The sequence below is a fragment of the Parasteatoda tepidariorum genome, chromosome 4 (genome assembly GCF_043381705.1).
Source record: "Parasteatoda tepidariorum isolate YZ-2023 chromosome 4, CAS_Ptep_4.0, whole genome shotgun sequence".
Taxonomy (NCBI): Eukaryota; Metazoa; Arthropoda; class Arachnida; order Araneae; family Theridiidae; genus Parasteatoda; species Parasteatoda tepidariorum.
This window is the reverse complement of record NC_092207.1, coordinates 74,210,616-74,236,585: the sequence shown is the minus strand read 5'-3', so window position 1 is coordinate 74,236,585 and position 25,970 is coordinate 74,210,616. Positions and strand designations below refer to the sequence as shown.

General features: G+C 24.9%; 1 long non-coding RNA gene and 1 other non-coding gene across 3 annotated transcripts; both read left to right on the top strand.

Annotated features, from left to right (window-relative positions):
- The first annotated feature begins 21 nt into the window (after positions 1–21).
- Positions 22–8,902, top strand: LOC139425389 (uncharacterized). Of its 2 annotated transcripts, XR_011636631.1 has the most exons (3): positions 1,134–1,352; positions 3,071–3,279; positions 5,369–8,902. It is a non-coding gene; the product is annotated as an uncharacterized lncRNA (long non-coding RNA). The 2 variants fall into 2 exon arrangements; XR_011636630.1 differs by lacking the exon at positions 5,369–8,902 and having other exon boundaries at positions 22–1,352; positions 3,071–5,289.
- Positions 8,903–23,524: 14,622 nt separating this feature from the next.
- On the top strand, positions 23,525–25,766 carry LOC107445096 (uncharacterized). The gene is made up of 2 exons (XR_006225321.2): positions 23,525–23,748; positions 25,378–25,766. It is a non-coding gene; the product is annotated as an uncharacterized protein (transcript).
- The last annotated feature ends 204 nt before the right edge of the window (positions 25,767–25,970 follow it).

The following is a 25,970-nucleotide window of genomic DNA, read 5'->3' as shown; positions in this document are numbered from 1 at the left end:
CTTTAAAATGCAGAATATTAGTGAAGCAATATTTGATAATTTATTTTGCTAATATGTTTCTTATTTAGCTAATGTTTTGATTTTTTCACCATGTACAATCTAAATAGCTAATATACTTTTTTAAAAGCCAATAAGAACATTGGTAGAATTCTTCAACATAAGTACAATACTATGTCTTTGATGATAAAATACTATGTCTTTGATGATAATATATTATGTCTTTGTGCTGGAACATTGTGTTCATTGGCGAGCGAGCCATGGTTCACGGCCTGAACCACATAGGATTGCGTAGCAATTCTCGGGGGTTAGCGAGCAGGGGACGGAGCTGCCTAGTATCACTATAAGTTGATTAATATGGATGTGAATGATGTGCTTGTGCTTCCTGGTGTTCATTTTTCAATAATTAAATGATGTTATAATAATTTAAATGTTTATTTTTATATAATTGACTTGAAGGGTAAATTTTTTTCTTGGTTGTTTGGTGTCGTATCCTCTATTGAATCATATTTCATGGTGTGCTTGAATAGTTTTTGTTATTTCTATGTAATTAAAGGAATACAAATCCTTATCTGTGGGGTAGTTAAAGAGGTGAAGGCCTGCAGCGACTGCAGGGCAGTTAAAAAAACATGATATGATGTCAGTTCCACATTAAGACAGTTGCCACAGTTTTGATATTTTCTAGTCCCATCTGTAGAAATTTTCATGTTTTTATGATGTTTTGTTCTTAGTCTGATGAGAGTAGTGGCTGTCTTCCTATCGATGTCAAGATTAGTTATTTGATCATGGGCTTTGATTTTTAAAGGGATGAATAGTCTTGACTTTGCAAAAGCATTTGCATCTGCCAACGTGGTTGGGATTGAATTTTGATTTAGATCTCTAGCATTTTTAGCCAAGGAACTTGTGTTTCACAATTTTAATTTTACATGTTTCTTTTTCCTTGTCAAATGAATTATATTTTAAAGTTACTTTTCTTTTTTCAGCTGTTTTTTTTTTAAATATTCATTATTTTTCTTTTATCATAAAGATGTATTTTTAATGTTGTTTAAAAATTAAAAGGAATATCATTGCCTGATTCAATATTATGACAAATTATCTTTTCAAAAATAAGGAAAATGTTTAAAATTTATTGAATGTTTTCTACTGCTTTTCAAAGAAAGTTAAAGTTTAAATGATTATCAATGTTTTATTAATCACTTTTCTTACATCAGCTTATTTTAAACTGAGCTGTTCAAATGTTTATTTTACCAAATATTTCTCTTTCTAAATTTCTCTTTTCTTTTAAGGAGAACTTTTTCTTGGTGTTCCATTAGAAGTCTGTAACTACTATTACATAAAGGATGAACGTAGCTGGTGTAAATATTGCAATTATTCGACTCCTCACAGTGGAAACATTGCTAAACACATTAGAACTCATACTGGAGAGAAACCCCACAAATGTGCAGAATGTTCAAAAAGTTTTACTGATAGATCTAGTTATAACCGACACTGTAGGCTTCATATATTTCGAAGACATTTCAAGAATTAACTAGCATATATTGAATTTTTATTGTGACCCATAATAGTTTTTCTGACTTAAGCTAAATGTTTTGTGATTTCAGAAATTAAATAGCATATTGATTGAAATTATATAAAAACATTAGGTTTTTTATTTTGGCCCATAAAAATTATTCAAACTTGAGCTAAAGATTTTAAAAGAGCAATTAGATTTTAAGGATTTTTAATATATAATGAATAAATCCCTGATTAAATTTAGTAGAAATTTTTTTACGTTTTTATTGTTTAATTCCATTTTTTAAATATTGTATTTTATCTGAGCAGATTGGAATTGTAAAAACAGAGTATTATTTTTTTTAAATTGTTATCAAATTTTAAATAAATCAAAACCATTTCTAATTGAGGGAGAAGCAAATGCTTAAATTAACTCCCTCAGTACCCCGATGGTCTTGTATAGAAGTCCAGGAAAAAAAACATGCAATACAAATAACAAATGAAGAAAAGAAACTAAAACAAAATCATCAGAAAAATAAAACTCACTCTAAATAAAACTTGCTGAGTTTTATTTTTCTGATGATTTTGTTTTAGTTTCTTTTCTTCATTTGTTATTTGTATTGCATGTTTTTTTTCCTGGACTTCTATACAAGACCATCGGGGTACTGAGGGAGTTAATTTAAGCATTTGCTTCTCCCTCAATTAGAAATGGTTTTGTTTTTATGGCTACCGAGGCTGGTACCCCCTGAAGACGTCGGCTTCGTTGGTCATATTTTTATTTCCTACGTTTTCTTTATTGTTACTTTTTTCTGAAATTTCTGCTGCTTTTTAGCCCGTTTTTTTTTCAAAGAAGTTTTTTCTATTTTGAATTAAAAACATTTGTGTTTTCTTTTATTATTAAAATTTTTTAAATTTTTTTTTTTTGAATTTTAATTTATAAAACTTTTTATTTATTTTTTTTACTTATTTACAATAATGTTATGGACATGTGCTAATCTTGCAGCTTTCTTACAATTCAATTATAATTGTTCATTATTTTGTTTGTTATTTAGCCTTATTAAAGTCAAAATGCTTATTTTACCAACCTACCTCAGGGGCTCTATACTAAGAAATTAATCAATACTAAGCCTTTTCCATTTAATCATTAATGCACATTAACACTAACCATATTTTTAGTGATTAATAATTGTATTTCTATTGTTCAAATGCATGGAGAAAGGCAATTTAAATATCATATTTCATCAATTACAAAATGATACTTAGTGCTTGTGTGCCTTCAAAAGATATAATGTGTGAGAGATTTTATGCAATATTTATAATAAATTATAATTTTTATTATATATGAGATAAAAATAATTTTATGTACTTATAAAATGTAGTGAAATATATTTATCATTTGTTATAATTTTCTTGTTGAACTCTTTTATTCATATTTTATGCTACTTACTATGAATAAGCTTGACTTTGCTTTTCTTATAATTTTTTATTTGTTTCAGGATGTTTTATTTTGTTGTAATATTTATCTGTTGTATGTTATTAAAGTTAATCATAAGTTGTTTTAATTATTAATTTTCTTTTATAGATGTTATTGATGTCTTTGGAAAATTTATACGACACACTTGTAAATATTGTACTTATTCAACTTTCTATAAAGCAGATCTTACAAAACATGTAAGAATTCATACTGGAGAGAAGCCGTATAAATGTGAAAGATGTTTTAAAAGTTTTTCTGATCGTTCCCATTACAAAAGACATCTGCATTCACATTATTTTAAAGACAAAAAAGCTTGAGTAATTAGGATGCTTAATGTATTTAAAAAAAATTAAATATTAGGATTGTACATTTTTAGTAATTTTAATATTTATTGATCTTTAAGTTGAAAATTGCATATTTTTTAAAATTGAAAATAAAGGTTATTCTTTTTGAAAGCACAATTTGTATTTTAAATGTCACTAAACAATTTTAAGCTGCAATGGACTTTGAAGATTTATGTTTATTAAAGTGCCTTGGTACTAATAGTGATGTTTTCTATTTTTTTTTAAGTAAGTTTTTATTAACACACCTCCTGTAGCATACTAAATTCTTAAGAATTAGCTTTTTTTTTCTTAAATTGATACTTTTTTGATGTCTATGGAGTAGACGTGAGAAGTTTATGTCCATAAAACTTTGAGTATTAAAAATTTTCCGCCTTAAATTTTTTTTACTCCTAAATTAATAAAATATTCATTATGTTAGAAGCATTGAATTTGCTAATGTTTACTAGAGGGATATGATATTGAAACTTCAAAATTATTTGAGTGCCGGTAGAAGAAATATTTTATTTCAAAAGGTTGATAACATTCATGGAAATAACACTTAACTCGTAATTACTAAAAAATGAAAGACAAGTATTTATACTTTACACATTAGATGAGTATTCTCAATATATTTAAAACATTTCCAACAAATTTTAATGGTGTATAGCTTCATTAGAATTTGAAGATTTAAATGAAGTTAATAAGAATAATCTATTTCAAAAGTAACTTCAAAAACACATTTTCATGTAAATGAACTGAACTAAAGAAATGAAGTAACTGAAAATTTCATGCTTTTCAAGTATATGATATGACTTATGTTATTTAATATTTATTTTCACCTCTTGCTATATTTCTGTACGAACACTCTTCGTTTTTTGTAATTGTTTTGTAGATTGAAAATTTTAAATTGGTTTTTATGTGGGTTCATGATCGCATGAGCCTTTATAAAACCCAGTTTCAATTGCTCATGATATTCAATATAACAATGTTCAGAAACAAATTTATAAGACAAATGTCATAATCATCTGGTTAAATTTTTTTAGATCTACTGTTTGTTTTTTTTTGAATTAGCGTGTTTTTTTCTTCAATCCAGGTTTTAGGTTTTATTAAATCAAAAATTTCCTCTCTTTCCCTCAAACACTCTTGATTTAAAATATCAGTTTTAATATCTCATCTGTATGTCAACACTTTTATATATTCCTTTCTATAAATGGCAAATGTCCAAGTTAACATACCCTTTTTTAATCTTCTGTACTGAATAAATTGATACTATTGTATAATGTTTTGATAATAAATTCATGTCACTATAATTTAAAATAAGCAAAACATTTGGTTTTAAAAGTTGATGTTATAAATATAAAATGTTTATTTTGTCCAAGTTAAAATTATTGAATGTGCTAATTAAATTAGGTTTTATTTTAAAAATTTATATTGAAAGTATCCTGTACCCTTGTATTTTTTATACTAATTGATAGTGATTTTTTATGATATTGATATAATGAAAAAAATTTATTAGTTTTTCGTTAAAGTGTCTGTAATTTGTTTAAAAAAACACTTTTGTTTTAATGATTTATATTAGCTTTTTACACTGTTTCTTTAAAAATAATTGAACACACCATTATAATAGTTTATATGTAGTTTTTTTTTTTTTTTTTGTGTGTGTGACTAAATTTATATATTCGAAAAATGTTTTCCATCACCAAATCTGTTACTATGATGATGCTTGAAAAAATAAAATATTAGTCATTTCTCTTCTGATTGAAGTCTGTAAATTAAATATTAAACATATTTCTCATATTTTATCTTTATCTGTATCAGTGTAAAACTTAGTTCATAATTATATCATTGATATTATTCAGATTTAAATAATATAGTTCACAAATTTTTTTAAAAGGAAATTTTTTATTTTTGATATTGCGTAACTTGTGCTACCTATGATGTAAAAATGTGTTATCAATCCTTAATTGCTGTTTTTTTTTAAATAAATTTATTTTATAATGTGTAGTTGTAATTGTTTCTTGCAACAATGTGCTGTTTCTTGTTTTATTACTTTTATAATATAAACATTGCATGTACTTTGCAGGATTTATGATTAATATAATGGACGTTTTAGCCACAGATGATGAGTATAATTCTGCAATAATTGAAGAGTCTAATTCTGAAATAATTGCTGGTCGTTGTAAATCTTCTATAATTCACCAGTGCAAATTATGCAGCTACAACTCTTTTAGTAGGGCAAACTTAGCAAGGCACCTCAGAACTCATACTGGTGAAAAACCATTCAAGTGTACATTGTGCCGAAGAAGCTTCTCAGATCCATCTTCTCTTAAAAGACATTCTATAAGGCATATTAAATAATTAAAAATTTATTAATTTGAATCTACTGTTATTTTCTTATTCACTTGTTTATTTATATATGTAGTGAAAGATCTTCTTTACTGAGTTCTTCAAATTTGAAAAAACAAGTTCCTTGGTAATATAAAATTATGTATTATTTTTAAAAAATTTATTCGTTTTTAACTGTCTTATTTATTTATTCTTAAAGTGATATTAAGTTCACTATTTCATTTTAGGTTAAATAATTGTAATAATTTATCTTTTTATTATTATCCTCAGCACTTGTAACATCAAATGACACAGAAGCTGTTGCAGCTTTTTAGCACTAAAAAGAGCATAAAGCTATAAGATATGTTTTGTGCTCCAAAAGTAAAAATTTAAATCTTTATTTTTATTAATAATAATTGTTTTGTAAATAATTTTCTTAATTTCCATATAAATAGTTGCAAAATATAAATTTTAGAAAATGTATTAATTGTTATTGCTTATGAATGAGGTAACTGATTGCAATTCTCTATAAAATTTAGAAACATTGTGCCTGGTTTTTGTACTTAAAAATTTAAAACTATACCATTGAACTACCTGACAATTTCTGCAATTTTAAACATAACTTTTAATAACATTCTGTTGTAACATTTTGTAAACACATGATATGAACACAAATATGAATGAATTTTAAATTTATGATACAATCCTTAAAATCCATGCAAATTGTGCTCTGAAATTTGTGCAAATTTGAAAGTTATTAGCAGAATTCAAAAAATTTGGATATGTAAAATTTTTCTTTTTAAATTCTTTAGAAGATGTATTAAAAATGTGTAAAGGATGGATGATAGTCAAAATCCAATTATTGATTTATGTGGCATTAAAAGCTCTTTATATTTAAAAAAAGCAGGCTTTCTTAGGATCTTAAAAGCTCTTGAAAATAATTGTTTTTGTATTGCTTTTCAAATATAGATCTTGTTGTTTGTTTCAAATGCTTGTACAGTATGACCTCGAAAAACCAGTGTGCTCGGGGATTCGGAAAGTCTCCATTTCTAAAATATCCGAACTTTAGTATATTACTTTTTAGAATTATCAAAGTTTTAATGTTACCAGGTGGTTGTAATTTTTGTCACGGTAAAAAGCGTGTGTGCAAACGCTTAATGTTAATTCTAGTATCTCTCTCTATACATAAACACTAGAATCTCTACCTGTCATGAAAATCGTGAGCTTGTCATAAAGAATGGTTTAAATTTGAAATCTGTGTGTCTTAACTCCATATTGATTCAAAAAGTGTGTATAGAAATGGCTGAAATACAGTAAAAAAAATTTTGTGTATCATTGCAAACCATTCTTCAATGTGAGCGGAAGTGCTAAATGAATATTAATTCAGAAAAAAATTTCTCATCATGAGTCTTGTATTTAGAGATTTCCGGATTTTTGAGGTCGTATTGTATCCATTTTCTGGAAATTTTTTATTTCATATAATCTTAGTACTTGCCGTATGTACTATAGAAATCAAACTAAAATTTTGAATTTAAAAAAATATATTTTTTATTACCAGGCAGAATCAATCATACCTTGAATTATTTTCCTCCAAAACCAAAAACTAATAAATGTTTTCGTTTTTAGAAAATCAAAAAATAAATTCTTGTGTTAAGAATAGTCTTGTCTTAAAAAAATATTTTTATAAAAGTTTTTTCAATTATCACTTAAACTTTATGATTTTGATTGCAAACAAGTTTTAATTTCAAAAACAATGTTATGTCCAGTCATGTATTGTGTGTGAAATTACAATAAACTTAGGATAATTCTATGAGTTGGGTTTTGAAAGGTTTGGTATAAAAAGTTTTAATATTTAAACAATCTTTATGTCCTTAAAAAGTTGAGCGTATTCGAAGAATTATTCTTTATTTATGGAATAAGTCAAGCAACATATTTCCTAAGTAATGTCTTTAAATTCATTTAGTATATAAAAGTTTGCATCCTTGTATAATTAAGCACTTAGGACTAAGTATAATTCTTATGTAATTGAATAAGATGGGCAACATATTTCATTAGTTATGTTAATTATGAATTAATTCATTGTAATGTTGATGCTCTTGATTAAATTTTATGTAACCTTATGTGTTAACATCATTGAGTAATTTTTTAATCATTTTAGTTAAAAACAATTTAAATTAACACTTCAATAAAGACAAATTTGACCAAACGTAAAGTTGAGGGACCTTATAATAATTTACTTATAACAATTGTTTTTTTCCCAAAGTTGTTGAAACTTTTTTTATAACTATTTGTTTAAATAGAGATTAAAATTACTAATTTTGAATCTTATATTATTAAATATTGAATTTTATCTTGGTATTGGAAAAACCTTTTCTGATCATTGTTTTTTCTTCTTAATGAATATTTCAGGCTATGCAATTTTTTTTATTTTATGGTGAATGTGATTGTATCAAGTTAACAAATGAATTGAAAATTTAACAGGGGCCATTCGCTACTTTGCATACATCATGTGATTTTATTTAAGTGTTCGTTTCCTGATCTGTTCACAATGCATCTTTATCATTTTGGTATAATTTATAATAATATAAAAAAGAGAGTGGAGAAAGCTTCTTTTAAAACCTTAAAAAAATTTTCTTTGTTAAAGCTACTTTTTATTTGATGAAAATAGCACAAAAGTTATTCCTCACATTTGGAATTGACTGTATTATTTTATATATCTCTGTATGTTTATGTGCGTGTGTGTGTATATATACACATACACAAAACCTTAAAAAAATTTCTTCATACATGTATATACATTATTCACATAATTTCTATAGCAAATCTTAAATGTGAGTATTATGAAATAAGTTTTGAGAACAAAAATTGCTTTCATTTTATTTTTCTTTAGTGTATAGTTTTACTTTTTTAAAATGTTAAACTTGTTTTAGTTGTAAAAATTTCAACCAAAAGGAAAATTTTAAAAATATTGTGTTCTTTTAAAGTAAATTGCTAAATTAACTAACTAATTTTAAATCAAATTTCAATCTTTTTATAATAAAAAAAAATTTGATAATTTTGTCCTATTTTTTTAATAAATAAATGGTTTAAACTATGAATGTTCTTCTTTTTACTTTGACTAAAATATGTTGAGAGCCCTGAATAGGATTAATTATGTATGATTTTCTTATGACTTAATGCAATGTGTTTTTTATTTTCACACAAGTTGTATTGCCATTTTATGTGCAAGTTATCAATAATAGATTTAATATGTTTATTTTTTTTTAAAATTATTATGAGTGTTTACACTGTTTTCATGTTTATAATTTTCTTGCTCTACATGCAAAGAATTATTTTTAATGTTACAAAAATGTGTTATTTATCATTAAAAAAAACATTTATAAAACCTGCAATAAAAGTTATAAAAAAAATTGCTGAAACTTTAACTTATTATTTTAATAAACTGTAAGTACTTGATGAAAATGTTGCATGCACATAAATTGAACACCTAAAAGTTCTAAAAATCAAGTATTGAATTTCCTGAATTCTAGCAAGCGATATTACCGCCGCCAATGACGTAATAATGCATTGTTGAAACAAGTGTAAGTTTATTTGATAGTAGTAAATAATTTATTAATCACTATTTACATATTATCTCTTTAAGTATACTTTACAATAGTTATCATTGTTACCTCTATTTTTATAAAAATAGTCACTTAACTTTTTAGAGTATAAAAGTTTATTTTTTATGCTACATGTCTAAAACATGTTTGAAAAGTGCACTTTTTATTAAATAGATTTTGAAGCATTAATTATTTATACTGTTGGATCTTTGTGTCAGGGTTGGCAGGTTTTTGACATGTGACAGTTTTTGTCGCTTTAAACTGTCACGTCAAAAACCTCACTGTCGAAAATGTCAAAAACCTATATTCATATGTGAAATTTAATTAATACATAAAATTTATATATATTTTTATAAAGGATAGTGTTTCTAAATATGTTCTAGAAAAAATAAATTTAAAATTTTGAAGAAACACTTATATTTTGAATAGTAACCAAAATCTTGTACTTTTGAAAGCTCACATCTTTTGTAATATTATGTATTCATTTTCATGTGTTATTGAAAATCTGCAGTGATATTATTAAGAAATTTATTTATAACCAAATTTAGTGTATAGTATAGATTATACTAAAAATTAGACATTTTTAAAGATAAACATTAGCAGTTTTGTACATTAGACATCTTTTAAAGAAAAATCTTTTTAATATTCTTTTAAATCTTCTTAATAATCTTTTTAACATAAGACAATACAAATTTAAGTGCTTTCTGTTAAATACACAGAGTAGTTAGTGTCGATTTACAGTATATTCAGCCTATTCATTTACTATGCTGAAAATTTAGTTTATCCAAATACTTGTGAATTTCATTTTGCTGAATACTATATAGTTTTGTTGAATATCTAAATATTCAGCTGTTGAATAATTACTTCTTGCTTTCAAGATATGCATTATTTGTATTCTTAATACAAGTGGGGAAAAAAAATTAAGAGGTAAAAATTGTTTTAAAATGATAAGTGTAATAATTATAAATAAATATAATAAACAATATGAATTATATTTATCATTATTCACAAATATAACTACTTTTAAATTCAAATTAACATACTGGATAATAAAGATATTCGGTATAACATTAAAAATTTTTTTTATACACTTGTATCAAGTTTGTATTTATACAACATAACTTGTAAGTTCCTTATAAATATTAGTTATATGTTCCTTATATGTCAAAAATGCATAGTAATAAACTTTTAATTTTCTTAAGTATCAAAAAAAAAAAGTTTTTTTTTTTTAAATATAAATATTTAAAAAAAATTTCTGCACATGCATTTGAATATAAATTTCTGAGATTTTAAATCTGTTATTTTACCTTAATTTTATTTAAAAAATATTTTAAAACCTGCTGATTACCTATAGTATAATTAAATTTCAATATAATGCAAGGAAACTGTTGGTACTTTTGAAGTTTATATATTTTTTTTGGCAAACTCATTATATATGTTTTTGACATTTTTGACGGTTTAAACCAGTATTATACCCTTGTCATGTCAAAACCACTTTTTGACGTCAAAAACCCAACCCTGCTTTGTGTCATCATCTGTTTGTTTAAACCACAGATTTTATTGATACTTAATCTAAGTATCTAACATTTAATTACATTTATAAATTTTATTTAGTCTTTACAGCATTGATTTTTCATCACTGTTTTCATTTCTAGTTTCTTCCACTGCTTTGAACAATATATCTTTAAAAATATCAATTGATAAGGCCTCATAATTAAAACAATTTTATAGTAAAAACTCCTCAGCATTTAATAGTTTCTTCTATTTCCCTTCCCCGTATTATTAAAATCGAAAATTGTGTTTCAATACATAATGAAAACATCTGTTTAGTGTTTCCATTATGTTACAAAATTTCATTTTTAGTCTGATAAAGATTTTATATTTATCTTATTAAAAAATATACAATGACTGTCTAATTCTTTTCCCCGTAATTTATTAATATTCTAATGTTCATGTAATTTATTAATATTAATATTCTTAGATATATTAATGTATTAATATATCTAAGAAAATAGGTTTTGTTCCACTACTTGAAGAAAACATTTGCATTATGTTTTCCTTATCTAGTGGAATTTCTTTTTTATTTTGTTATTTAGGTATAATATTTTCAAATTATGCAAAAACAGTTTATAATTTTTTCTTCTATTATATGATATTTCAACGACAAAATTTGATTTATTGCATGATAAAAACATTATTTGCATAGTAATTATTTCGATAGTGATTTAAAATAATGTATTTTGTTAAACGTATGTAGCAGTAGTTTCATTTTTAAAATATTTTGATAAATTAATTTACACGTCCATACCATTTTTTTCAAAAGGTAAATAAATGCTTTTATAAACATATTTAGAAGCATATTGCTCCTTTTTCTAATAATCATTTCATATTTTTAATTCTTTTAAATATATGTGTCATAAATATTCACTTGTTCTTTGTTCTAAGCCATTTTTTTTTCCTCTTGGAATTTCAGATGAAATTGAATCTTTGGCTCATATTATTCCTAAAATTTCAAATAAACTGAAGAAGACTGTATGCTCTTTCACAATTCCTGTGCATCGTTGTGAGAATTGTCCATTCAGTTCTCAGGATTTGGTGCAAGTGAAAAATCATATTTGTACATATTCTGTAAAGAGACCTTTCACATGTTATGATTGTGGAAAAGCCTTTACACAAAAAGCTAATCTTCAGAGACATATGCTGATTCATACTGGTGAACTACCATATTCTTGTGAAGTGTGCAATAAAAGGTTTAGGCAACAAAGTAATTTACGGACGCACAAACGAAATCATGGGCATTATTCCTCTTAAGATTTGAAAGAAGCAGCTTAGAGTTATAACAAAAACATTCCAAAGATTAATTCTTGTTAGACATAATGAAAAAAAATGTCTTAAAATTCTCTGTGATAAGTTTTATTTTAGTTCAAAATTTCGAGTGAGGATTTTTATTTTTGTTAATTTATTTTTTAGTTTAAATATATTGTGTATATATTTAATGTAGCTCTAAAAATTTGTTAGAACTGCAGAATTTATTTTTATATTTAATTAAAAATTATGGTTGTACCAATATCAATTTCAAATTTTTATTTATTCATTTCATTTAGTGTTTTCCCAAGATATTTTTCAAATTATAAATTGAGGTTCATTTTTCACCAAAACTTTTTTTTTTATGCAAATGATTTGAAAACTAAATCTCCAATTAATAAGTATTATTGCAGCATCTCTATCTTTTTTTTCTACAAATTTTATTCCCTTGTGTTTTTTGACCTTTTTGTAGAAAATTTTTTTTTAGTGGCATTTTATTTTTTGAAATAGAATTAAGAAAACGTCTTTGTAGTATTAAAAAAATATAGAATTTGAAATAATTTAAATTCCAAAATTTTATTAAATAAGATTTTTACATTATGTACAACTTATATGCATAACTGTATATATGTATAACTTAGGTTACTTTAGATAATGTTGGAATTGCATTTGTACTTTCATTTTAATATTTATGTTTTTTCATATGCATAGATTAATTGATATTTTCTATTAAAAAAAATAGAGCTTTGAATTAGGATTTGCATAATGAAAACCTTTTCTTTGGTTCAATTATGAGAAGTATTTGAACTAAGAGTTTGAGGAATTACCTCACTTTTGTACCTCTTCATATAATTACAATGAGTCATTTTCTACACTTACTCTTCAAGGCAAAAATAGAATGTATTTTATGTTTTACCTTACTGTTTTTACATGTGTCGTATGGCTGACATTTTCATCGTTACCCGACATTCTACCATACTTTACGTTAATTACAACAGTTCTCTTACAGATATTTTAATAGTTTGATATTTATCTTGTTCCTTGGCTTAAAAACAAAACTGATAGAGGTAAAAGTTTGTCTAAGAAATAACTACTGTTTGGGTATTAAAATTTTTTTTTTCAATGTGTTTTTATTTGTATTTTTTTTCACAGAAAATTTTACATTGTTTGAATTACTTTTCGGCATATTTACCATGAGAATTGAAGCATGACTTGGTTACAATTGCAACATAGTCAATTGCCTGCACCCTAAGCTAGTTCTAGATATTTAACTTGATCTTGCTAAGTTTTTGCCAGCAAGGTAATTCTTGAGAATAGTAGAAACTAATGGAAGTAAGATTAAGCGAAGTCCAAAGTAAAACAAGAATATTAGAATTGATGTCGAAATGAATCGCACAAACAAATGTTTTTTATATAAATGCTGGAGTAAGACTCATATTTTACAGCTAGTTAGACATTACAAACATTTACATAATCAAACAATGTGATTAGGCTAATTGATAAAAGAGTTAAAGAACCTCACTTTGCATACTGTCAGACGTGCAAGGAGATTTTTTAAAACAGTATTTTTTTTCTAGACCAGCTTTAGTGGATAAGAGTATAATTCTCAGTCACCCAAACTTGTTATTTTTAAATAACCTTTTACACAGTCATTTCTATCCTTTAATTCTATAAATCATTGTGTTTATTGTGGACTATATTAATTATGGTAATGATTCATAGTTTATTGTAAATATTCTCTATATGCATTCTGCCAAGATGTTACTATAAAAAATTTATAACTCTTATGACTGACAAACATGTGAATTTCGAATTGTGCAGTTAGATACAAAATAATATGAAAGAGGGTGCATTATTTCTTATCTAAAAAACTGATATTGATGTTGCAGAAGTATTTTATTTGGTACTATTTACATTAATATCTTTCCTGAATTACACAAATTCAACTATAAATTTGTTTGTTTGCGGCTGAAGACAATGGTCTAAGGAAAAAATAAATGGCCAGATTTTTTTTTAATGTTTCCATTTTTTTTTAACCATGTGTAGAGGACCTCCTTTGTTTCTCTCTTTTTATAAAAGTAAATGTTAAGTTTTTCGCTTGCATCTAAGTATTCAATTTATATCTCCAAAATGTTATTTCTTTATTTTATTTTGAAAAAATATTATTTCATTATATATTCAAAAACTGTTCACCCTTTATTAGTTCATTTTATGTCTATATTTGATTGTGTTTACCGTTTTTTTTTTTTAAGTGCTGCAGTTGTGCTTGATAGTTTCTAAATTATTATATTTCAACTCATAATGCAATGTGAAGTTATGTTTGTGATATATTTACTAGTCATTTAACTTTACATTTATATAGGGATAACTGTATAGAACTAAATGCTGGTGAATTTAATGGAAAAAATATCAGATCAGGAGACTTTCATGTTACTTTTTTTAATTTATTTCTGAATTGAAACGTAGAAATTAAACAATCATACCAGTTTTCAGAAGTTGACTACTATTTTTCTAAATGTTTAATTGCTTAAAAAAGAGTTAAGTACAAAATTTCCTTTCTTAAATATGTTTATATTTAAACATAAAGATTTGTTTTTAAACAAAGAGCCAAAATTGGCGATAGCTCACAAAATGATATTCACTCATTGGTTTTATTTATTATTTCTGTTATCTTTTATTTAATTTGTATTTTGCCACTTGATTGAAATTGGAAAAAAAACATAAATAACAATATTGAGTAAAACTGAAGTCCTTATCTCAATTATAAAACTTTAAATATTGCACCTGTTCATGCATTGCCTTGTAAACATAACATAAACAGAGGAATACTACATAAGTTTTTTGTTTAAAAAAAACCTACTGGTTTTAGGAATTTGTTATTGTTTATGCTTCACTTACCGTCTATATGTTCTGTAAGTGTGTAACTATTGTGTTGTCTATTACATTTTCTAAACAGTATTTATTTTTCTATAATCAAACAAAAATCAATATTTAACAAAATTATTTTTAACTATCCAAACTTAATTTTAATTATTAATTTGTTGAATCCTTTTTTTTTTTCTCTTTAAATTCATTATAATTGAAACAAGTCTTTGTGAAATTACATTGATTTAGTTTTAATAAAACTTGGAGTGGTTTGTGTAAAAGAAAATATTTTCTTTCCTTGTCTCATATATTTTATTAGCTAAGCTTTGCATTGACAAAGAAAAAAAAAAATGTGTGAATGTATTCTTTTAATTCTCATATGTAACTAAAATTTGATTCTTGCTTTATAACATGCTTCATAACATTTTATTTGATAATTAACTAAAGAACTGTTTAACTTCCAAGTCTACTAAGTTTATTCAATAATTCCCCAAAAAATATTTAAAGGAGGGGGGGGGGAGAAAAACATATGTTGAAAGTTGTTGTTGGTGGATAAAAATACCTAGTTTGTTTATGCAGGCATCAGATTCTTCAAATCTTTTGTTACTTTATTATTTTCCTTTTTTTTTCTTCTTTTTTTTTTCCTGACCATTTACCAATTTTATGTTATTTTTAAAATGATGTTGAATGTAATCACAGTTCAATCTATCAATTTTCTATCAAGCCTTTTTCAGAATCTATTAAAACTTATCAAAACTAACTTTAAATACATAGATTGATAAAGATTGATTTTAGAAGTTTAAATTTTTCAATGTTGCTTGTGTCCATGTAGTCATTTACTTATTTATTGTTATACATTGTATCAAATAAACTGAGTTTTCTTTGATCAGTTTTGCTATTTTAGTGTTTCATGTTTATCAAGTATTTTGTCTTGTTTAATTAAATTACTTCGAGAATAATTTGATCCCTTTTGTTTCGTTTTACCTGTTCATATGTTTGTTAATACTCGACTTTGTTATTAAAAGTTGAGAATTCCTTAAAATCATAGTCTGAACAATGAGATTCTTCAAAGTATTTTTTTTAAATCATAAAAAACTGTTTATATTTTAGTTATGTAACTATAAAAATAATCTTTTCTATTTATATATCTAAACAGCATAGTGTTTTTAGTTTTTGTGTGTGAAAATCTTTTCAGAATGTTGCATTTTTTTTTCCAAAAGTATTTTTTTTAACATAATATGCATTAATAATCTTTATCTTTGACAATCTTTATCTTGGTGTTATTTTCTTTAAAAAAAAATTTTTCCAATAAAGACCTGCAAGAATGTTCCCAAACTCATTTGCACATGCATGAGCGATTCCTCATATATGAAGTTTTTCTTAAGTCAAATGAAGAGAAATTGGATGAAAGTAGAAAAATTCCTAAGTTTCTGAAAATGATGCAATATTTGTTAACATTTAAATCATTTTGGTTTTAGACTGTTTCACTCAAAGAATTATTTGAAATATTGAACAAGAAATTTTTAAGTTAAATAAAAAATAATTTGTTGTGGAAACTATAAATTACCTTATTTTAAAAGTTGACAGATAAGCAATTTTTTACATTTTCAGAGTGTGTTCCATTGCCTACTTTGCGCAGAACTCGGCCACTGTTTAATGTAGAGATTTTTTATATCATAATTACCAATATTGTTTTCCTGTTATAAAAATAATTATAAATGATATACATTTTTTATGTAATTATATATTTCCATAGATGAGAAGAAAAAAAGCTACTGCAGTACTTTCCAGATTCTTCGACATTCAGTCAGGTTTCATTGTTAGGATAAAAAAAACTTTACTTATGTAAATAGTATTGTTTTTGCAATGACTTATGGAGTTTTCATTACTTACAGTTATTTTAAATCTATTGTTAAAGTTGAAATTTTTTCTATTCTAAATAACTTTGATTAAAATTGAATTAAATTTTATTAAATTTCTGAATAACATGGAATTTTATTACATAATTATCGAAACATGGAATTTTATTTTTATTAAGAACAATATTTACTTCATCTTAAACAGTAAAAGATAATTTTAATGTTCATATTAAACAATATAATTATTGTTTTCCAAAAAAATTGTGATGAGGAAGCTGTTTTCCTTCATCTTAATGAGGTTAAACCTTAAATTTGAATTCTTTTTGTATAATCTGTCTTCTGTTGAAAAAGCATGTATACTGTAAAAATTATTTTTACCTTAATTATTTTAAAAATTCTGTTACTCTTTAATGTTAGTTTTATTTTTTCTGTTTTTTGTTAGATTCCTTTTACCAACAGCAGATAATTGATGAAACTACAACTTATCATGTTGCTTTTGTGAATAACAGCGGTCGGAAGACAAAAGAATATTTTTGCAAGTTTTGCTCCTACTCCACAAAATCTAAGCAGCATATGCTTTATCATGAAGTAAAGCATACTGGCGCTAAACCATTTCAGTGCCCTGTTTGTTTCAAGTCATTTTCTAGAAACAATTATATGAAGGTTCATCTGCAGATAGTTCATGCAATGTGAAAAAAAATATAACATATTTTGTCTGTTTACATTTTTCCAATGAACATTTCTCTCTTTTTTTTCTAAAAAATTTTAATTATTTTGCATTGAGTGTAATAAAATCAGTTATTAAAAAAAATCTTTAAGTGTTCCTTTTTAAGAGCATAATTGTAAATATTAGAAGAATCTTTCTTTTCCTGAACGTTATTTATTTTCAATATTTCTTGTGTTCAATTTTGCATTAAGAATTATTGTACCAAATTTAGTTTTTGCATTATAAGACTTGCCACACTTTCCTCAGCTTTTGTTTTAATAATTTAAACTTTTGTTTTTAATTGACAATTTAGTTGGCTCAACTAAAGCCTATGAAGACCGCTCTTATTTGAGTAATTTTTTTATTTATATCATATATATTTTTTTAGTTATTTTAGAGCATTTGATTAAACACTGAAAATTAAAAATATTTGCAAATATTACAAACAGTTTTAATTTTCAGTGTCTTATTTTTATTATATGTTTTTTTTTTTTAATTTCTCTTTCCCATTTGTTATTTTTTTATACGCATCTAATTCATAGATTAATGTAATTACATACATTTTTTATCGGAATAATAAAATCATATTCTTTTATTAAATTATATTTTATTGTATATTAATTCACTCAAGATATTTTATTTTTATGATGTATTTACATTAAATGATGTGTGTACATTATATTTGTTTTCTGACATAGTACGTTTAGTGCTGTTAAATGTGTATTCTCTTGACTTCTAATGAATCGTGAGAAAATTTCAAACTGACATTCCCATATGCTTAATGCTCTAAGATATTAAAGTTTTATTATATTTTTAATTATTACTTTTTGTATTTCTTTGATTATGCATATTTTATTAAATCTTTTTGTTTTCAGTGAGACTAGATGAAGATTATTTCTATTCTGCTTTTATTTTTGTGGCTGGCTATCCGGACCGTATAAGAAAATATTATTGCAAACTCTGTTCTCATTCTACTATGCAAAAACAACACATGATTAACCATATTGTTACACATACTGGTGATCGCAATTTCAAATGCAATCGATGTGAGAAAACGTTTACTCGAAAAAGCAGTTTACTAAGGCATTGTGCTAAAAGTTGTTCTCAAGAGAGTAAATAAAATATCAAAAGCACTTTTCTTTCTGTAAGAATTAAATGGACAATTTTTTTTTTTTGTATACAGTAGTATATATCTAACTTTGTTTATTTTTATTTCTGTACGAAAAGTAAAAATAAAGGGTTGTTGAATGGACAAGGTTGTATAGAGCTGAAAGCTTTGTGCATACACAAATATATAAGACCAAAGAATTTTTGCAACGCAGTCAAAAAGTAGTATAAAAAAAAATTTTCATTAATACAATAACATTATTCCAAAAATGGTTTAAAAATTCTTTAAAAAATGTGGAAGTGAGTTTGTTTTTTATAAATAAACTATAATTCTTATTAAAAAACTGAAAATTGTATATTTTTTTATTAAAATAAATTTTTTATTTAATTTAAATTTTTATTAAAAGAATTTCTTTTTAATAATTTAAATTAGTTTTTTTTTTTTTGCGTTTAAATGTTGTATGGTTATTAAACATGGAATGTCACTTATAATCTTTATTAGATTAGCTGTTTTTGTAAGTATAATTTATTAAATTATGTGTATAATAAGGACTAGACTTTCAACTGAAAATTCAATCTTTTATCACTGTTTAATACCTGCTCTACATTATGTTCAAAGATTATATTGGATTATATAAATTGCTCTCAAGGTGTTATTTAGGAATTTAATGCTCAAAATATCTTTATAAATAGATAGCTTCTAAGTTCTAAAATGCGACATTTTTATCTATACAGATATGTAAAAATTTTGTACAAATGCACTCTGAATATAAATAAAATTCTAAGATTTATTGAAAATATCTAATATCTGTCAGTTCAATTGCATGTTTTTATCATTCATTCTTTTGTTGCTTTCATCATTATTCATTCTTGTCAAGTTTTTATCATTATTTATTCATCTGAATTTAATTTACATTTTTGATATGTTTTTCTCCTAATTAACAACTTCTCCTTATTAATCTTCTGTAATTTCTGCTAAAATTATGCAAACAGTTTATACTTTAAGAATTATGTATGGGTATTTCATTTCTTCTTTTAAAAAATAATTTAATGCTATTAGTCCTATGTCATGACACTCAATCATGACACTTCAATTAAATATTTTCAGCAATTATTTCACTTTTAATTTTTACTTAATTTTGTTTCTTGAAACACTTTTCATTTTGTAGCATAACATATTGGAAGTAAGTAAATACTGTTTAGACATTTTGCTTCTATTCTCAGTAGATCTAGTTGTTGCTAATTTTTAACTTTTTTATTCATTTTGATGTATGTAAGAAAGATGACTTTCTATTGATCTCCACACTTGTTGCATTATTGAGGATTAATTAATATTACTTCTATTTATTTATTATTATTTATTTATCTTTTTTTTATTTTATTTTTTTATGTTTACATCCATTTTAGGAATTGCAGAAATTTATAATATTATTTAAAATAGTTTTGATCTTTTATTTATGAAATTTGTTTTTAATTTTATTAAATTTACTTTCTTTCATATTTAGTTGTTGTAAAAAAAATATTTATCTTGAAAATTAATGTCTTGTCATCTATATGTGGGTAGTTATTTGATTGTTTGACATTAATTTGGATACTATCCCATTATGTATTTGTCCATAAGCTGAGAAATGATTCATTTGTGTAATTTATTTTCAGTATTAAATTGTGATCAATAAATAAATCACATGTGCCTTTTGTTAACTTTTTATAAGAATTATACAAAATTCATTTTTCCGCATAATATTTTAATTTGTTGCTATGTGTTATAATGTCTTCTTTATTTCTCTATTTTTTTTAATTGCCAGTAGTGGTTAAATACTCCTTGTTTAAATATTTATAATTTTAGTTATATTTTATGAGTCCCATTTTTCCCATGCATAATAAATTATTATTTTGATAAGTATTCTGGTATTTTGGTTTGCAATTTATTTATTTTTTGTTGGTTTATTTAAAATATACTTATTTGCAAATTTTCAAGAATTAATGGAAGCAATTCCAGAACTTAAAGCTTTGCAACTAATTAGTATATGCCTTTTATAAAAACTAGAGCTTATTAAATTTGAAATTTTTAACATTTTTTAAATGATCACATTATTTTTTATTTAAAATACATTTTCGCTTCATAGTTATCTCTTTTAGATTATTTCTTTGTTTATTTCCTCTTCTTTTGCCGTTTGAATTAAACTGACAAACTAGTTTTGGGGCAATGAGGGGGGGGGATGCAAGTAAAATTTAGCTGCATTTAGTAGGAAACATTTGTTATTTATTCTATCTAGATGTTTTTGTTTCATAATTTTGTTACTACAACTTAATAATCTCAAATAATTGTACCAGTTCACTGTTTGAAGTTGTGATTAACTTATGTTTGCTGCAGATTATATGTTTTTCATAAAAAATTATACAACTTCTTCATCAATATTTTTGATAGATTTTTAAAAGGAAGGAAAGTTATCATTATATTAAATATGTTTTTTTCTCTTCTTCAGTTTATTGTGTTTCAAACTTCATATTTTCTCATTTTTAAAATTATTTTTTATTTAGCATGCTCATTGAAACAAAATTATGTTAAAGTTATTTTATTTAGTTTAAAAATATTTCATTATCTCCTGAAATATATAATTTATAATATTTATTATTTTTAATTTATACTTTTTATTTATGATTATACTATTTAAATTTTTTATTTTGAAGTTTTTTTTTTATGAAAGGCTTTAAGGCAATATAATGAAAAACCATCACACTTTAAATGTAAGGTGATATTTTTATATTAAATTGTTTTTTAGCATTGTTTTTTGTTATTTTGATAAGTATTGTAGTTAGTTTGTAGGATTTCCTCCAGTTGGCAGCCTTTAGTTTACATGAAAATCATGGCAATTTCACTAAAAATACTTTCCTAAACGATTTGAAAAGTGTCGCTGATCATTCTATTGCCTCAAAACTCTCTTTCAAATATAACTTACTAGAAATATTTTATAAAAAAAATATGCATGTGTTATTTCATGTTCATTTTAATGTTTTTTGTGAATAATATGCTATTTTAATTACTTATGTGAATTTGTAACAGTTATTCATGATTGTTAGGATAAGTTTTGCTGATCTTAAGCCAATGCCCTCTATGCTAATTTTGAAATTGATGCAAAGTGGGACTATGAAAAAAGAACCACATTTTAATGAAAATGAAAAACATTTGCGATTGTATTTTTTAATAATTGATAATTAATTTTTTTATAGTTAAAAAGTTACCGAGAGTCTAATAAATTAAAAGTGGGCTCTTAAAACTTGCAAAAGTATAGAATTATCAATTAATTTTTATAATTCTCATCAATATCTCGCCAAATTTGGATTTTTTTAAAACGTTTAACAGAGTTTTTTTAAACTAATTTAGCTATATATCTGCTTTAAAGCTTAGATATTTCTTTATAGAGAGATGGTTTCTATAGTTTAAAATTATTGGGGCACTTTGAAAAGACGCTTACAGGAAGTGCCCAGATCGTAATGCCACCAAATCAATTAAAAAATGTTCTTTTATTTAATAAAAATATAAAGGTATCAAAATAGTTCTCTCCTGCTTAAATATTTTGCTTCCTGCAAGATTTTCTGACATGTCCTAGATGCCTTTTTGACTTTATCAACTGTGTAAAAATGATGTTCTTTCACAGGAAATTTTAAGTGCAGGAACAAGAAGTTGGTAGAACTACATCAGAATTGTAGAGTAGTTTGAAATCTGTTGACACTTTTGAATTGGTCTGGTTTCAAATCTCAAGGTTAAGAGAAGAGCAAGTTGCATTGTCATGATAGAGCTTTCAAAGGTCAGGCCAAGCACAATGAATCCTTTCTTTGAGTCCTTTGACTAGGTCCACCTAGAATTTGATGTTAGTAGTTATGCAGTCAGATGTTCCTCTTAATTATAAAAGCAGGATAAGCATGGTCTTGATCTTAGATTTGCTCATTCTGGCTTTTGTTCTAGACTTTGTTTCGAGTTCATACTCTAAACTTCAAGACTTGTCTCCATTGTCTAAAGATTGAATTTCAGCCCCAGAGTTACTGACATGTTTTAAATTGGTGTAATTTTTTGTCATCCATAGACACTTCGGGCACTCCGTTGGCGTGCTCGTTTATCATCTGTAGATTATCGGTTACTATTTTGTAAATGATAGTTTTTATCATGTTTGTGCTTTTAAAAGAATACTCAAACGATATTGTTAATGTGCTTCCTGTTTAAATTTCATCATGGACCTCTTTACAGCTTTCAATTTATACCTTCCAATAGACTTGGTGTTTTAATAAATATCAACAAAGGCTTTTTTCGTCACAGGGAAACATTCCATTGTGGACTTGCTAATTTTCAAACAAAAGTTTATATCAAACGTTTGCTCCAGAAAGTGTTGCTTTATGGTTTGCATGCAAGATGAAAATAAGTTTCACAAAAATTTTTGCTACTCCCTGGATGGTTAAAGTTTATTGAGTGACCATATGTGTACAAGCTGACTGCCTTAATTATGGATCAAAACTGGTCTTCCTAGTAAAATATATGACATTACTTTCTGGGCTCTCCCTGTAAATTGCGGCATTCTTATATTGCTTTGCGAAAAGGCTTTGATAAATTCCTTTAATATATTCTTCCATAAAGATCTCTTCTTTTTTTTTTTTTTTTTGGATATTAATTTATTTCTCAATTTTCTTTTTTAATTTTTAGTTTCACATAATTTATCTGATAAATTGAAAAAAATTACAAACTTAACTAAACAAAAAAAACTTAAGTTAACTTAATTTTATTAAAAGTTTTTGTTTGCATCTTATATTTTTTACTTTTTAACCCTAGACAGCATTACCTGTGTCATTTTTTAGTAGTTTCAATAAAAAGACTGATTGACAGCTGCTTAAAAAAAAAAACTTGCTCAGTCTAGGGTTGAAAACTATATATTAACTCACTTTTTCTGTAGTCAATTTATTATTAATATCTTAATTCTAGTTGTGTTAGCCTGGTCCACTGCAAATGGTTTAACACGGAAACATCCTATTTATGTGTGCCAACTATGTCCATACTCTACCCCTAGGAGATATAATATGCGTACTCACCAAGTCAAGCATACTGGGGAACGTCCATTTAACTGTTCTGAATGTGGCAAATTTTTCACGCAGAGAAGCAGTTTGAATTCACATCGTCGACGTGCTCATTTGCAATTGACTGAAGGTAATATTTTCTGAAATAATTTGTTTCTATTTCCTCTCAAATAAATTAAAAAATTATTGTGTGGACACTGGTAAGTTAACTCTATATCGGATACATAACTTTTTCTTGTAAGTGGCGACTGAAAATATAGATATTTTGCTTTAAGGGCAATTCAATATTTATATCAATTGATTATTTAGTAGTTATTCCTTTGCATGTTATGAAAAATATTAATTTGTCATGAAAATTGAAAGACAAAGTATGTGCATAATATTACTGAATTGGAAAATCATTTGAAGTTTTTCAAGCTTTTTCTTCTTTCGGGAAATTAGATTATAACTGATTTTTAGCTTTTTTTCTCTTTGTCTTGCATATTTAATTTAAAACTACATTTGTTTTGAACATGTTTTTGTTTTTCTTTAAATATATGTATGTATATATGTATAAAGTCAAAAATATAGAATCGCTAAAAATTTATGAAAAGAGAAGAAACATTGCAAAAATGAAATATTTAAGAATTTTATTTTAAAAAAATTAAAAGTTTTTAAACAAATTAATGACAGATGTAATCTCATCATCAGCTCGTAGGATTATATGCTAAAAAAAAGAGTGTTTTCTAATATTGTATTAATATAGCCAAAGCAAAATATACCAATACAATAGTGTGAGGAGCACACAAAAAATTTGAAATAAAACATATCAAGCGAAAAATAGATTTTTTTTTATTTATTAAGTATTTAGCTAATTAAATATTATTGAACCAATAACCTTTATATGACCTATTAAATCCTATATTTAAAAAAAAAAAAATTGAAAAAACTATCGAACATTAGCTCAGATAAGCTGGAATTTAAAGACTTCAAGCTCAAGCCTCTAATTGTGTACTCTGCAAAATGCATTTTCAATTCAAAGTTCAAACTCATTAAACAATTTTTTAATTGTTATTATACTTGGACTTTAAGTTATATTCATTTTCTAATTTCCTTCAATCTGCAAACTGTCTGATATTTCAAGTACCAATTAATATTGGAAAAACTATTTAGTGATAAAATTGAATAACTATTCATTCAAGTTTAACCTTTTTATCTCATTTCGCTTGTTCCATTTAGTTATCGACTTGCAATCTGGTGCTTAGATAAAATTTCTTTTTAAAAAAAGTCATTTCTGATAAAATTTCTTCATAAAATGCTACCATAATTATGATTTTTAAACACTAATAGTTTTTGGTCCAAAAGAGAAGTTGTTATAATACTTTGCAACAAGTTAATTGGTGTATAACATTCTGTTGCATGATTTTTAGTCTGTTAGAATTCCGTCCTGCAACACTTTGCCTTTGGGAAATTCTCTTAAATGATAGCTTTGTCCATCTAACATTCTCGAGAATGTTGTTCTCCATCAAAATTCATACAATTAAAAGTAACAATTTTTTTTAAACTAAGTTTTATTTATAATAAAAATATTTATCCAGCAAATCTTTTTAAAACCAATCAACTTGCATTTTATTTTAAATTTTGGTTATTATCTTTTTTCTACTTTTATTGAAGCAAATTTTTAATTTGCAGCATTTTTTTTTCTTTTTGTTATTTGAAATTTCAGGTATTTTCATTCTTTTAAATTTTCTAAACTGTCTTATTGTTTTATTTATTGCAGAAGATGCTCTTCGAATGTTACAGGAACACCAAAACAGTTTTGACATTAAAGCATGAAACCTTATTTTTGTCCTATAATATTCCTGCCATTTATATCATTTCTGAAAACAACCATGCTAATTCAGAGCACAAACTACTTCATTTTCTACTCTTCTTTTACTTAACTTTTATATAAAAGACTTTCTTTTTTTTTCTAAATATCTACAATGTATTCTAAAAACAATGGATTGTTTTGAAAATGTATCTAACTGTTTGTGTTAATATTTTATATCTGTTGTATTTTTATGAATTATTTATGTCAACTGAACTGAAAAAAACTCTAATGAGCTTAATGTGTAACATTCTTAAAGTTTATCATAGCATTAAAGATAATCAATATTTTGGTTTTTATTATATTTGACTGTTTATATATATATATTTTTATGTTTATTAAAATGTTTGTATCATTTTCACATCTATGTTAAAAGCAAAATTTTGTCTATTGTAATGGGTTTTTGTTTAAAATATTTTTGTTGAAATTGACAAGAGTGTGTGATTTATATTCTTAGTGTAAATGGAAAATGTGGGAAAATTTTTTAGAGATAAAATTATTAA